Below are 15,515 nucleotides of genomic sequence, written 5' to 3'. Positions count from 1 at the left end.
TGAGCAGAATGGGTTGAGAGGAAATGGAAGCGTGTGAGAGCATGCAGGCGTGGAGGCAAACATGAGCAGGCCGCTGCTTTTATTCCTAAAACGGCCTTCCCCCAAGCTTCCTCTGCCCCCAACCAGCACCAGAAGCTAAGAAGAGAGGCCTCTGGATCAGGCCCGTGGCCCACCTAGTTCAGCATCCTGTTCTTGTCAGGTGCTCCAATGGGGAACCTGCAAGCAGGATTTGAACACAAGACCACTCTTCCTTCTTGGGTATTCAGAGGCATTGCTGATTCTGAGCAGGGAAGCAGAGCAGAGCCATTGTGGCCAGGAGCCTTCGATAACCATCTCCCTCCAAGTTGTCGGCCATCACCGCCTCCTTTGGAAGCGAGTTCTGAAGTTTAACTACATATTGTGTGAAGTTCATTATTATTATTATTATTATTATTATTTATTATTTATACCCCGCTCATCTGGCTAGGTTTCCTCAGCCACTCTGGGCGGCTCCCAACAGAATATTAAAAATGTGATAAAACATCAAACATTTAAAAACTTCCCTAAACAGGAATCTGTCCTGAACTTTGCAATATTCAGCTTCGTTGCATATTTGGAATAGAGTAGTTGCTTTGGAAGACGATCATCAGGCATACGCACAACATGACCAGTCCATCGAAGTTGATGTTGAAGAATCATTGCTTCGACATTGGTGATCTTTGCTTCTTCTGGTACACTGATATTAGTCCGCCTGTCTTCCCAAGTGTTGTGTAAAAATTTTCAGAGACACCGTTGATGGAATCTTTCGAGGAGTTGGAGATGGCGTTTACAAGTAGTCCATGTTTCACAAGCATATACTGTAGTAAGGTTGGTAGTACAATAGCTTTGTAAACAAGCATTTTGGTTTCCCTGCGAATGCCCCGGTCCTCAAATACTGCACTTCAATCGGGAGAAAGCCGCACTCGCAGAGCTCAGGCAATGCTGGATTTTGGCATAAGTGTAGGCCCTTGAGGAAAGATAACTGCCCAGGTAGGAGAAGTGATCAACATTTTTCAATGTTACGCCATTGAGTTGTAGACATATACTGATGCTTGTGAGTAAGGAGAGGTCAGAAGAAAACAGCATGCAGAAAATTATGGGCTGGAATAATTATTTTATTAACAGCAGCTATTCACATTAAGATCATGGCCACTGGTCCCATCACCAGAAACTAAGATCATGGCCACTGGTCCCATCACCTCCTGGCAAATAGAAGGGGAAGAAATGCAGGCAGTGAGAGATTTTACTTTCTTGGGTTCCATGATCACTGCAGATGGTGACAGCAGTCACGAAATTAAAAGACACCTGCTTCTTGGGAGAAAAGCAATGACAAACCTAGACAGCATCTTCAAAAGCAGAGACATCACCTTGCCAAAAACATCCATAAACATCCATATAGTTAAAGGTATGGTTTTCCCAGTAGTGATGTATGGAAGTGAGAGCTGGACCATGAAGAAGGCTGATTGCCGAAGAATTGATGCTTTTGAATTATGGTGCTGGAGGAGACTCTTGAGAGTCCCATGGACTGCAAGAAGATCAAACCTATCCATTCTGAAGGAAATCAGCCCTGAGTGCTCACTGGATGGACAGATCCTGAAGCTGAGGCTCTAAGACTTTGGCCACCTCATGAGAAGAGAAGACTCCCTGGAAAAGACCCTGATGTTGGGAAAGATGGAGGGCACAAGGAGAAGGGGACGACAGAGGACAAGATGGCTGGACAGTGTTCTCGAAGCTACGAACATGAGTCTGAGCAAACTGTGGGAAGCAGTGGAAGACAGGAGCGCCTGGCATGCTATGGTCCATGGGGTCACGAAGAGTCAGACACGACTAAACGACTAAACAACAACAAATTCACATTTAAAAACCCATTTGTTGGTGTTTTGGCAAGCCAATTAACACACATAGGGTGGGTCTACAGACAGGGAAAAAAATCCAGTATAAGTCAGAAATTAAATCATAACAAAAGAAAAAAAATGCTATGTAAAATCGCATAGATTTTTTTTTACTCCCCATCGCCATCTGGTGTTGCATGTTTATAACACATTCAAAACGCTGTTTTTTGACTAATGCAGCTGAGTCCATAGTGCAATGAAAATACACAGTCCTGATTCACTCCACAAGTGACAGCCCTGAGCCTCTTGAGGAATTGTCATTTGTTGGTTTCATGTTAGTATGCCTTTGAAGTTACTTTGTTCCAGAGAAATGAGCAAAATGCAGTGAATGCAGGGCCCCCCCTCCAAATCCCTCAGATTATGTGCATCTGTCAGGCATTTTGATGTTGAAATTGTATTGTTACCACAGTGGGTTTGCCTTGATGAACACATTAACACCTGTGCAGGTCTCACCTGTCGGTGGGCTTCCTGACCTGCCATAGAAACGGCCCCTTTGTGGGCTTGACCAACCTAGGAGATAACCTCTCAACAAAAATAGATTTAAAACATTAATGACATAAACAAAAGCTCCCTTTGCAACGGAGCTGGGAACCTAATGACCACAATAAGACGAGAATGCTAATCATGATGCATGCAAATATCATTAATTAGGTTCATTGCAGTGGGGCTGCAGTCATCTGGCATGCGCTTACCATTTTTAGAAATGGAAGCCTTATCAGCCTGAGACTTCCAAGGGTTTCACAGTAGGGCTTAATATGTAAATTGTCCAGGTGGCTAAAGAGCTCGAAATTAAAGGAAATATCAGCTAATCAGGATATACAACATAGAATTTGCCTTATTGAGCCCACTGGGATACAGCAGGGTTTTTAACAGTCTTGGCTCGTTTCAGAAATCAGACACCTAACAGCTCCTGCTTCCGATCATTCATATACAGTATAATCACACATACAAATTCCCATTCATTTATTTAGATTTTTATGGCCATTTATAAGCAGGGCATGTATACCTGGAGTTGCACCCAAGAGGGTAATCCAGATTCAGTGCCAAAAACTGAATTTGGGGGAGGATGCTCAAAAAGAACACCCTCTTGGACTCATTGCTGTGGGATAGGCAGCCTCATACAATCCACATGCTTAAGTCTACATAACACATGAACGGCATAGAATAAGCCAGTGATGGTGAACCTATGACACGCGTGTCAGACGTGACACGCAGAGCCCTCACTGCTGGCACGCGCCCCATCGGCCCATATACGCTGTTGTTGTCCCCCCCCCATTTGTTCTCCCACTCCTCCTACAGCTTGTCTCCTCTGTTAAAACCCGGATCCTTTTTTGTTGTTGTTGTTGCTGCTGGTAGCCAGAGATTGGTTTTTTAACCCTTTCTGTGCTGTTTTTTCTGGCGCTTTGGCAGACGATGTCGGTGCTGCGTGTTAGTTCCAGCGAAGGTATTATTCGTCATTTATTTCTGTTCTCTTTCTCCCCCCAAAAGCACAGTAGCTTTGGGGCATCCCCCCCAAAAAAAGCAAAGCAACTTTTGCACCCCCCCAAAAAAGCTCCAAAACTTTGGTCAGCAGCTCCCCCCCCAAAAGCTCAACAACTCTGGGCACTTTGTGATAAATAAGGGTTTTTTGGTTTGGTTTGGTTAATTAATTAGTTTTTGGTTTATTAAATACAGTTATATATTACAATTATACATGTTTGTTATTTAAACTATAAATATCGCGAAATTATGGTTTTTTTCTCGAAGTGACACACCACCCGAGTTATGCTTGGTTTTTTTGGCAAATTTTGACACACCAAGCTCAAAAGGTTGCTCATCACTGGAGTAAGCTGTCCTGCTGGGCTTAGCTAGGTGACTTCTCCTCACCTTGGGAGGACGGTAATCACCTATTGTTGGACCGCAGTCTACCAAATGAACCAGCAGTTGTGTGACCTGATTTCAGAAGGCATGGAGGGCAGGTAATAGAGAAATAATTTGAAAGTCCCAAGTTGGCCTTCCCCGGATCTGTGCTCATTTTACTTTACCGAGATGGTTTAGGTTTTGTCTAGTTACGCTGGTGACTTTGCTGTTGATTTGTGTGTGCCATTAAATCCTACCTTTCTTCCAGGGTTAAGGGTCCCTGGCTCACCTAACGGGAGGTCGCAGGTAGTGTTTTCAGAGCTGGGTCCATCTCGCCCATCGCGCACAGTTAGCGGGCTCAGGTGATGCTTTTCTGACCCAGACTTGGTGTTGGCACCTGACCTTTCTGCAAACCCTGCTGATGCCTGTCCTGAGCTGGGGCTGAGCCACCATTTCCATTTCCCACAACAGCCTAGAACGACACAACAGTCAGGGGCTCTTGGGAGAATTTAAACGGTGCCTCAGAGACCCAGCTGCCTGGAGCTAGTGGCATTATTGATTGATTCTATTATGGCTCCTACCAGCTCCAGGTGCAGAGGATAGGCCTACCCAGGGGGAAGGGTGTTCTCTGGGGCCTTGGTTGAGAACATCAGAAGAGCCTGCTTTTCTCGCAGTGGCTGAACAGTTGCCTGTAGGAAACCTGAAAGCAGGATCTGGGTGCGAGAGCCCTCCAGCAACTGGGATTCAGAAGCTTTTCTGTCTTGAAGGCAGAACAGAACCACTGAGGCTGTAGCCATGGATCGCTCTCTTCCTCCTTGAATTTGCAGTGTGTTAAATAAGGTGGCGCTGTGGGTTAAACCACAGAGTCTAGGGCTTGCTGATCAGAAGGTCGGCGGTTCGAATCCCTGCAACGGGGTGAGCTCCCATTGTTAGGTCCCAGCTCCTGCCCACCTAGCAGTTCGAAAGCACATCAAAGTGCAAGTAGATAAATAGGGACCGCTCCGGCAGGAAGGTAAACGGCGTTTCCGTGCGCTGCTCTGGTTTGCCAGAAGCAGCTTTGTCATGCTGGCCACCTGACCCAGAAGCTGTCTGCGGACAAACGCCAGCTCCCTCGGCCTATAGAGCAAGATGAGCACTGCAACCCCAGAGTCGGACACGACTGGACCTGATGGTCAGGGGCCCCTTTACCTTTACCTTTAAATCAAGCCTGGAACTAGACATCACCGTAGTTGCCAAAAACGCAGCCAGGTATCTAACCTGCACCACTTATCCCAACCCAGCGAATGCTGAGCACAGAATCATAGAATTTTAGATTCTGGAGGGTCCTCCAGTCCCCTGCAATGCAGGAATATGCAGCTGTCTTCTATGGGGATCGAACCTGCAGCCTTGGCGTTGTTATCAGCACCACCCTCTAACCAACTGAGCTACCCACCTGACTTAAACCGGTATCCTGGCATGTACGTGCTGCCAGTTTCTTAGTTCCTGCTGGGGCAGATTCTTTTTTGGGGGGACACAACAATGTCAGAGCATGGGTTAGCTGGTGGGAAGAATGAACAGGCCCATGCGGCCGTTTCTGGGGATACCGACCAATATATCTTGCAACGTCTAGCTCCGGTCTAACTTTTCACGAAGCCCTTCTTTACAAAATGGCAAAGCCACTGAGATTCAGAAGCACTGCAGCTGTGGAGGCAGAGAAGAGCCATCCTGGTAGCCATTGATAGCCCTCTCCTCCATGAATTTGTCCGATCTTCTTGAAAAGGATCTAGGAGTCTTGGTAGACCACAAACTTGACATGAGTCAGCAGTGTGATGCAGCAGCTAAAAAAGCCAATGCAATTCTGGGCTGCATCAATAGGAGTATAGCATCTAGATCAAGGGAAGTAATAGTACCACTGTATTCTGCTCTGGTCAGACCTCACCTGGAGTACTGTGTCCAGTTCTAGGCACCACAGTTCAAGGAGGATACTGACAAGCTGGAACGTGTCCAGAAGAGGGCAACCAAAATGGTCAAAGGCCTGGAAACGATGCCTTATGAGGAACGGCTTAGGGAGCTGGGTATGTTTAGCCTGGAGAAGAGAAGGTTAAGGGGTGATATGACAGCCATGTTCAAATATATAAAAGGATGTCATATAGAGGAGGGAGAAAGGTTGTTTTCTGCTGTTCCAGAGAAGAACTTCCTGACAGTAAGAGCTGTTCGGCAGTGGAATTTGCTACCAAGGAGTGTGGTGGAGTCTCCTTCTTTGGAGGTCTTTAAGCAGAGGCTTGACAGGCATATGTCAAGAATGCTTTGATGGTGTTTCCTGCTCGGCAGGGGGTTGGACTGGATGGCCCTTGTGGTCTCTTCCAACTCTAGGATTCTATGATTCTATGATTCTATTCTATGATTCTTTTGAAGCCATCCAAGTTGGTGGCCATCATTGCCTCCTGCATTGGCGAGTTCCACCGTTCCACAATGTGCTGCTTGGAGATGTGCTTTCTGTGAAAAGGTAAAGGTAAAGGGCCCCTGACAGTGAAGTCCAGTCACGAACGACTCTGGGGTTGTGGCACTCATCTCGCTTTACTTGCTGTGGGAGCCGGCGTTTGTCCGCAGACAGTTTTTCCAGTGGCCAGCATGACCGAGATGATTCTGGCGAAACCAGAGCAGTGCACGGAAACGCCGTTTACCTTCTCACCACAGCGATACCTATTTATCTACTTGCACTTGACATGCTTTCGAACTGCTAGGTTGGCAGGAGCTGGGACTGAACAACAGGCGCTCACCCCGTCGTAGGGATTTGAACCGCTGACCTTCCGATCGGCAAGCCCAAGGCTCAGTGGTTTACACCGCAGCGCCACCCGCGTCCCCCACTTTCTGTTACCCATACTGAAGCTTCTAACACTCAGCTTCATGGCATGACCACAAGTTGATGGTGTTACGGGAAAGGGCTCTGCTCCCAGGAACCACCGTTGGAGCTGTCACATTGGCTTGGATGGGAATGGAAGAGGAGAAAGCTATCTCTGGTTGCTGGGCTCTGGAGCCTGGTGCAGAGGTGTCCATTGTGAGGGACAAAGAGGCTGTGTTGACTTAATATCCCCCGTGCCTCGATATCCCAGTGTTGGGCAAATAGAAGGCCTTTGGCGGAAAGAGCACAACAAGATAGATTTCTCTTTTGCGCTCTGCTGGGCTTGCGTTTAAGTAAGCAAACACACGCACACTCTGGCTCAATATAAGTGGCCTGGGATGGGCTGGATCTCTTCTAAAGATCGTCCCAGCAAGCAGGGCCAATTATGTGTGTTTCCTATTTTCAAATCCCTTTTGAACAGCACCCATGAACACAAACTCTGACCTCCGCACCGCTGTGTGCGAGAGACCTCCGTTCAATGGCAAGAAGCGTTTCCAACCTCGTTAGGCAAGGAAAACATTATCCTAATGAGTGCAGCTGAACCGAGGGCTTCTTAAACAAAGCTATCACTTTAATGCAAAGGAAACGCCTGATTTCGGTGCAAATGGGGGCTTGCTGCGCCCCCCCGCATTGCTTTCTCTCCTGATCAGATCACAGGCCATTCTTCCGATTAGCCAAGGAGTCACATCTTCAAAGTGCAAGCTTAGCATTCTGTTGGAATTAGTGTGGGGAGACAAACTCCCAAACTCCTCTTCAGTGTGTGGTGAAATTTTTCGTAGGGGAACAGCTAGGGCAAGAGGTGCCAGCTTGTGAGGGTGATTTGGGGGGGGGGAGGGGGGCAATGTCATGATCTCCTGACATCGCGTGCATGTGCATCGTGCCTCCCAAAGTCGGACAGAAGCTTCCTGGGCTTTGGAAAGGAGATGCCAGGCCTCTGACAATTCCTCCTGCCTGCTTCTCAAACCAAGGTGGGCTTTGGGGAGGTGGTGTAAAGGCTCTTGGGGCCCCTTCCTAAGACAGGCAAAAGCTTCCTGGAATTTGGGAAGAAGGAGCCAGGCTTTAATATTTCAATTTACCAGGAATATTTAGGGGACCAGCCTAGTCCCTTTAGTCCACTGACTGCATGCCACTGTTCCTGTGGGATGATTGCCGTTCCGAAATCTGCGTTGCTCCCATGGACCAGCCTCTCCTCTCCCCCCCCCCCCGGTCTGTTTGCCTTGGCTGAAGAAGCTTTCATTGTTGATCCACTTGTTTTGAGTTGCAGTCATAGCGACAGTCTTTGCATTATTTTACCAGGCTCCTGCAATCTCAGCAAACCGCAATCTCTCTTAATCATTCTGGGTACAATCAAGAGGAAACTACGCGTGACAAGAAGGCTTCTTCAGGTTTAAGCAGTGGGGCTTAACGTAAAATAGGCACATGCAAGAACCCACAATGCACTGTGAATGAATATAGGTGCAGCTTCAAGACAAACCCTTAAAATCACACACAACAGAATACTCTATAGATTTTGTGCCTTTATCTTTAAATAGCTCCTGTTATGCTTCTGCTCTAATTGTAAATTCTGCTGTCTGAAAATATTCCTATCACAGTTTGTGGTAGCTTTGACTGCTTGGATTCTTGTAACTTTTTTATTTAAAAAAAATGCATCGAGAATATATTATCACAGTAAGCCCTATTCTTTAAAAATAAAATAATTGGGCAGAAGCCAGTTGTGATCAGAGCTTGGATGCTGCAGGGACTTGCTTTTCTTGCCAACATTTTGTAACATTTCCTTGCTTGGCTCCTTAACGCAAGAGTGTGTGTTGGGGGGGGGGTATCATAAAGGCATGGAAATGCTGGGGGTCAGGTGAGTGGCAGAGGGGTTTGATCCCCTGTAATTGGGCAAAGGAACGCATATTCAAGGGAGTTAAAGGGAGCCCAATCTGCATTAAAAGACCTTGCGAACCCTTCCTGCAAAAATAAAATAAAACCCACAGAGTTTCTCACAGCAGCTGTGAAGCCGCATTAGCGCCATAATGACAATACGCCATATTAACGGCACAGTGCCAGCTGCAAAAATCATATGCTGCCAACAGATTTATTTACCCAAATTAATTTTTTAAAAAGCCTGCTCGGCTGGCTGCAAGCAAGAGCATGTTGTTGTTTTTAAACCCAATCTGCCCACTCTTCGTCTGGCTCCTATTTTCCCCTTGCTTGGAGCAGCAAAGGTGCCTCCGCCCACTAGGCCGCCGCTGCCGCCACCGCGGGAACTCGGGCTGTGAGTTCAAATGGAGAAGGAGACCCAGCTAGCGCAGAAGAGAGGCTGATGTCTATGGTGGAGTGCAGGCTTCGAAGGACCTCCGTCCCTGCTGTGGAACCTGCTCCCACAGGGGCCAGCGATGGCCACCGACTTGGGTGGTTTGGAAAGAGGATGAGACACGTTGAGCCCCTGGTGGTGTAGTGGTTAGAGCAGCGTTTCCCAAAGTCGGGTCCCAAAGCTGTTTTTTTGGACTACGATTCCCATCATCCCTGGCCACTGGTTGTGCCAGCTAAGGACGATGGGAGTTGTAGTGCAACAACAGCTGGAGACCCATCTTTGGGAAACCTTGGGCTAGATTGCCAGACTAGGACCTGGGAGACCAGGGTTTGAATCCCAGTGGGTTCACTGGGACGAAGCTTACTGGGTGACCTCTCCGTCTAACCTACCTCACGGGGTCATTGTGAGGATGTGCTGGGGCAGAAGGAGAAGAACTATGTATGCCACCTTGAGCGCCTCAAAGGAAAGGTGGGATATAAATGCAATCGAGGATTATGATTATGATTTCTTTGTGGGAAAGGCCACCTTGGGAATTGTAACTCTGGGAGGGGAAGAGGGGTGGTGGTCTCCTAACAACTCTCAACAAACTGCAGCTCCCACAATTCTTTGGAGGAAGCCTTGAATGCTTAAAGTGTTATCAGAGTGCTTTCAATGTATTTATTACTGTGGTGAAGAGTGTGGCAATGTTCGGGGAGGCAGGAGAGGATATATTGTTTATTAATATCCTTCCTAACTCGCACTATCCTTCCCTCCCCCCCCCGCAAGACCAATTGCAGTCATTAACAGTCGTTAACAGTCATTAACAGGTTTACCACTCCTATCAGCCCATCACCCATTCTCATCTCCCCCATCTCCTGTTTCAGTGTATCTGACGAAGTGTGCATGCACACGAAAGCTCATACCAAAATAAAAAACTTAGTTGGTCTTTAACGTGCTACTGATGGAATTTTTTATTTTGGTTCGCACTAGCAAGTTCCTTTACTTAGCAGAGTTTCACATTCCCCTTTTAAATGCACAGCAGGTAGCTGGGTGCTGGTTTGTGTAAGCCTCTCACTTCAGTGGTACCTCTGGTTACAAACACCTCGAGTTACAAACACTTTGGGTTACGGACTCCGCTAACCTGGAAGTAGTACCTTGGGTTAAGAACTTTACCTCACGAAGAGAACAGAAATTGCGTGGTGGCGGCAGCGGGAGGCCCCATTAGCTAAAATGGTACCTCAGGCTAAGAACGGCTTCAGGTTAAGAACGGACTTCCAGAATGAATTACGGTAAGTTCGTAACCAGAGGTACCACTGTACAGTATTAGGTTCCTGGTAAATTCCTCTTAAAAGAATGAACACGCCACAATCTTCTGTAAAGTATATGAAAGTAGTTTACTCACATTCAGTTCACAGTTGGGTCCCAGAAGGCAGACTTAGTTACAAAGTATATACATGTGGATCTATCCCATGTGGGGATAATCCCAGTGTCCTCTGTTGGAAGCCAACAGAGCATCTCTAGCTAAAAAGCTGCTCCAACGACAGAGGAAGTCAAAAGAGATGTGCTGCGTGACTTATCCTTTTGTTACCTGGATAGGTAAAGTCACGCCCACCTATAGTCACATGCAAAGGAAGGATGCCCCAGCCAGGAGGAAACAGGAAGTTTTCGACTGGCTGGACCAAACATTCCCCCTGCATGTCCACTCTAGGAAAACAAGGAATGCTGTACTTGACTGCTACTTCTGTATCACATCCCACAATGAGGATGTTGATTGCATTTCCTCCAAGGAGCTCAAGGTAGCAATACATGGCTCTCCACCCCCTCATTTAATTCTCCCAACAACAACAACAGCAACCCTGAGATCTATGGGTAGAGGTTGGTACACAAAATGAATGAATGAATGAATGAATGAATGAATGAATGAATGAAAAGAAACCCTGTGAGGTTGGTTAGGCTGAAAGCCGGCGAGTGTCTCCAAGGTCACAGCCCAATGAGAGCTTTGTGGCTGAGTGTTGGGTTTGAACCCTGGCCTCCCAGGTCCTAGCCCAACGCTCTAATCCCTAAATCACACTCACTCTCAGTTGCACCATAAATGGAACCTGCATTGCAGGGGGTTGGATAAGATGACCCTCAGGGTCCCTCCCAACTCTGCGATTCTATGAATGTGCCCTCTCATGGCTTGAGAGCAGAGTTAGAAACTCAGATATATAAGGTAAAGGTAAAGGGACCCCTGACCATTAGGTCCAGTCGTGACCGACTCTGGGGTTGCACGCTCATCTCGCATTATTGGCCGAGGAAGCCGGCGTATAGCTTCCAGGTCATGTGGCCAGCATGACTAAGCCGCTTCTGGCAAACCAGAGCAGTGCATGGAAACACCGTTTACCTTCCCGCTGTAGCGGTACCTATTTATCTACTTGCATTTTGACGTGCTTTCGAACTGCTAGGTTGGCAGGAGCTGGGACCAAGCAACGGGAGCTCACCCCGTCACAGGGATTCGAACCGCCGACCTTCTGATCAGCAAGCCCTAGGCTCAGTGGTTTAACCACAGCGCCACCTGGGTCCAGATATATAAGCTAGGGGCCAAATGGCTCCTTAAAGTAAGCTTGCAGTCGCCATAACGGGATGTCTTTTTTTGCCATTTGGGGGCAAGACCCTCTAAAGTCTTGTTTTTCCATTGATGGGCTGGCTATCAGTTAAACGTCTGGCTTAGTTCAGACGACAACCTCGAGCTAGGTTAAGAGCTTTGAGAACTTACAGAAGAAAAGTCACTTGATACTAGCCTGTTCCTAGAGGATGTGGGACAGTGGAGCCTCCGTTTTTGAACGTAATCCGTTCCAGAAGTCTGTTCTACTTCTGAAATGTTCGAAAACCGAGGATCAATGGGCTGGCCGCAAAGTCAATGGGGAGGGGGATGAAAAGTGCGCTCTGGAAGCCGTTCGACTTCCGAGGCGCGTTTGAAAATGGAAGCATTCACTTCTGGGTTTTCGGCGTTTGGCTTCCGAATAGTTCGGCGGCCAAGATGTTCGAAAACCGAGGTTTGACTGTATTAGTGCGTGAAAACAGCCCAGATCCGAGGATCCCCAGGCTGGGCACCGCCAGATGGTGGAGACGTCGCGTGTCATCCTGGCACCCAGTCATCTTCACTTGGTCACAAGTAGCCGATAGGTGCAAAATGCGCCTGGCTAATTTCTATGGGCCCTGTAGCCTATTTTGGTCTGTGAGACCCAACACTCGCACCAGGTCCCGTGCTTCTGCGCTACAGCGAGCGTTCCCCCGCCTTAACATCTTCGCTAATATGGCACCCCGATCTCTGCTTTGAAAGGATCTTGCTGGGCAGAGCTGGGGAATGAGGATGACAGACATGGCCAGGAGCTTCGGAGGCGAAGAAGATGGGAGCTCACATATTGATTTGAAACAACCAGCCGAAACCTTGGCCGCTGCAGGCCTCTGGTTGCGTCTAATTTACTGGAACAGACAGGCTCTTCCTTCAAGCCTTGTTTTCCACCAGCGCTTCATGTAAATATGAGGCTGATTGGTAAATCCATTATTGCACCCCACCAGCGATTGCCCCCCAGCCTCCGCCTTGAATTATTAATTCCTTCCTAAGTCATTACTCTCAGGGTCTCTTTTTAGCAAGGATTTTTAAATCCATTTCATTCAAAACTTGCAGGGCAAATGCCAACTGCATCTGTCGGGTTGCTTCAATCAAATCCGCTTGCTTTTGCTTGGAATTTGTTTTCTGAGCCTCAAAGCGTTTGCAAATATTTGCTGGGGTGCCTCCCCTCTTTTTACCCTGGGGAAGAACTCCCCTTTTCATCCGCCCCTGGAAATCTAATTTGGAGGCTGTGTTGTTCTTTGCCTGTCATAATCCCTTCAAAATTTCTTCTGCGGTGAACACACACACAAGAACATAAAAGGAGAGCTTTCTGGACGAGGCCAATGGCCCATCTAGTCCACCATCCCATTCTCACAGTGGCAGAATTCAAGCACAAGAACTCTCTCTCCTCCTTTGGTTTCCGGCAACTGGTTTTCAGAAGCGTTAGTAGCCTTCGATAGATCTCTCCTCCATGAATTGGAAATCCAATTTTGGTTTAACATGGTAAGTACCGTAAGATGACATTACACCACAGCTCCCTATGAATCAGACATAAAGAAGTGTGGCTTAAAACAACCATCCAGGTGGGTGGTCAAAACTGCGTCCTGCAGCAGAGAGTTCCGCAGAACCCACGAGCTGCGTGAAGGGCTTTTGAAAACCTATCCTGAATCTTCCAACCTTCAGCTTCATCCCATGAATTCTAATGTTAGGAGAAAACCTTTCTCCAGGCCGTGCAGAATATTACAAACTTCTTTCATACCTCCTCTTACCTTTTCTATAAACGGAAAAGTCCCAAACGCTGCAATTGATGTTGAGAATCGGAGGCTTTCTCTCCCCTGCCCAGCTCACAAGCTTCCAAGTGGAATTAGCATCCGGTGGGACCTGCAATTGGAGCAGGACCTTGTTGAAGATCGCAGAGACTTCTAAGCAAGGGAGGATCCATGTGTCAGCGATGGAGAGAGGTCAAAGGGGCTCTTTCAAAATTGAAACTCGGGACAGAAGGCCAAGGAGAGAGGATCAGTTATAAATCCCGACCATTGATTTGTGCTGTGCTCTGATCCTGCCTTCTCATCTGTACATTTCCTCAGCAAATATTTTCTTGATACGGTATTCTTTGGCTGGGAAGAGATTCAGCAGGAATCTTCCTAGACCCCAAGACCACCCTTTGAGTTCCTTATTTGGGTGCTTCTGCAAGAAGTTTGGAAGGTGCCAACAAGAGACGGGGCCTTTTTAGCTGGTGAAATGCTCTCCCTAGCGAATCCTGTTTGGTGACCACACAAACATCTCTTTGGTGCCAGAGGAAGTCTGTCTTTATCTCCAGTGTTTAATGGAACGTGATTTGGCTGTGAAAAGGCTTTATGGTAGCATTGATTCAGATTGCCTGTGTTTTTGTTTTCTTTGGAATCTGGTGTCATTTTATCTATCATTTTGTTTAATTTTGGTTGCCGTCGTTCGTAAAAATCTTGTGCATTTAAAAAACTTGATTGTAAGCAGCCTAGAAGCTGCCCTGTGTTAGTTTACTAACACCATAAACAGAGCGTGTTGGATCAGCTCGATGACCCACCTAGTGTAACATCCTCTAGGTAACCAAAGCTTATTTAGGAGTCTTTGCTACTTTGTCAAAAGCTTTTTGAAACTTCAAGTACACTATGCTAACCAGATGGTCTCTACCTATTTGTTTGTTGGCGCTCTCAAAGAACAGTAGTAGGTTTGTGGGACAAGACTTGCCCTTGCAGAAGCCATGCTGGCTCTGCTTCAGCAAAGCTTGTTCTTCTATATCATATGCTTGTTTCTTTAATTTTTAACCATACTTTCCACCAGTTTTCCCGGGGTAGGCATTAAGCTAATTGGCCTGTAAGGTCCAGGATCTGCCATGAACACATTTAAAAAAATGGTTGTAACATTGGCTACTTTAATAGTGAATTATTATTAATAATATTTATCCAAATAAATTATCATCAATAACATTTATCCATCTCCAAAACTCTTTAAAAATGACCACAGTCTTATTCATAGAATCATAGTTGGAAGAGACCACAAGGGCCATCCAGTCCAACCCCCTGCCAAGCAGGAAACACCATAAAAGCATTCTTGACATATGGCTGTCAAGCCTCTGCTTAAAGACCTCCAAAGAAGGAGACTCCACCACACTCATTGGTAGCAAATTCCACTGCCAAACAGCTCTTACTGTCAGGAAGTTCTTCCTAATGTTTAGGTGGAATCTTCTTTCTTGTAGTTTGAATCCATTGCTCCGTGTCTGCTACTCTGAAGCGGTCTCCTGCCTCTGAACCTGGAGCTGATAGCTGTTGATAGACTTGCCTTCTATTAACTTTTTCTAAACCCTGACTTAACCAATTTTAAGTATAGCTGGAATGACAAGAGAGCTGACCTATGCAGATGGCTCTGTGATTCTAGGGTTCGCAGTCCAGCAGATCCTTAAAACCACCCCCTCTCTCTGTATGTGTGTTATGTCCACAGTCCGTCTCCTTTGTCCTGCAATCTCTCATACTTGCTCTCAACCCAAAGCAGATTTTTTTTTTATTTAAAAAATGTGTGAGAAGGCGGAAGAAAACCCATTCAGCTGTTTCTGCCTTATCAGAGCATGAAAATTACTTCTGGTTTAGAGCGGGAAAGAAAAGGCTTCCCACTGCCTTTCATTCTTTGCTCATCGGCTTCAGAATTTAGTAGCGGAATGAATTTGATCTAAAGTGTCTAATTTGTGCACATCCTTGCCTGGAAAAAGGAAAACAGTGCTTTTATGGAATCATCAGGGACAAACCCTGATTGCGAAGGAAGGAAATTACGTAGATGTTTACAACTGTGTTTCAAATGGAGTGTGGCATGTTTGGTTACCATTGGCAGGGCTGCTGAGAGGCAGCTAAGGGGGTACTGATGTCCCGGGACCAGACTCAGGAGGGTCCCCAGATTTTTAACTTTGTTTTTTTTTAAAGTAAGCCTCTAGCCCTCCTAGAAAGAAAGTTATGAAGCAAAATGTGCAGGCAACCTTCAAAG

This window comes from Zootoca vivipara, chromosome 14 (assembly GCF_963506605.1).
Source record: "Zootoca vivipara chromosome 14, rZooViv1.1, whole genome shotgun sequence".
Lineage (NCBI taxonomy): Eukaryota > Metazoa > Chordata > Lepidosauria > Squamata > Lacertidae > Zootoca > Zootoca vivipara.
This window is presented reverse-complemented; position numbering follows the sequence as displayed.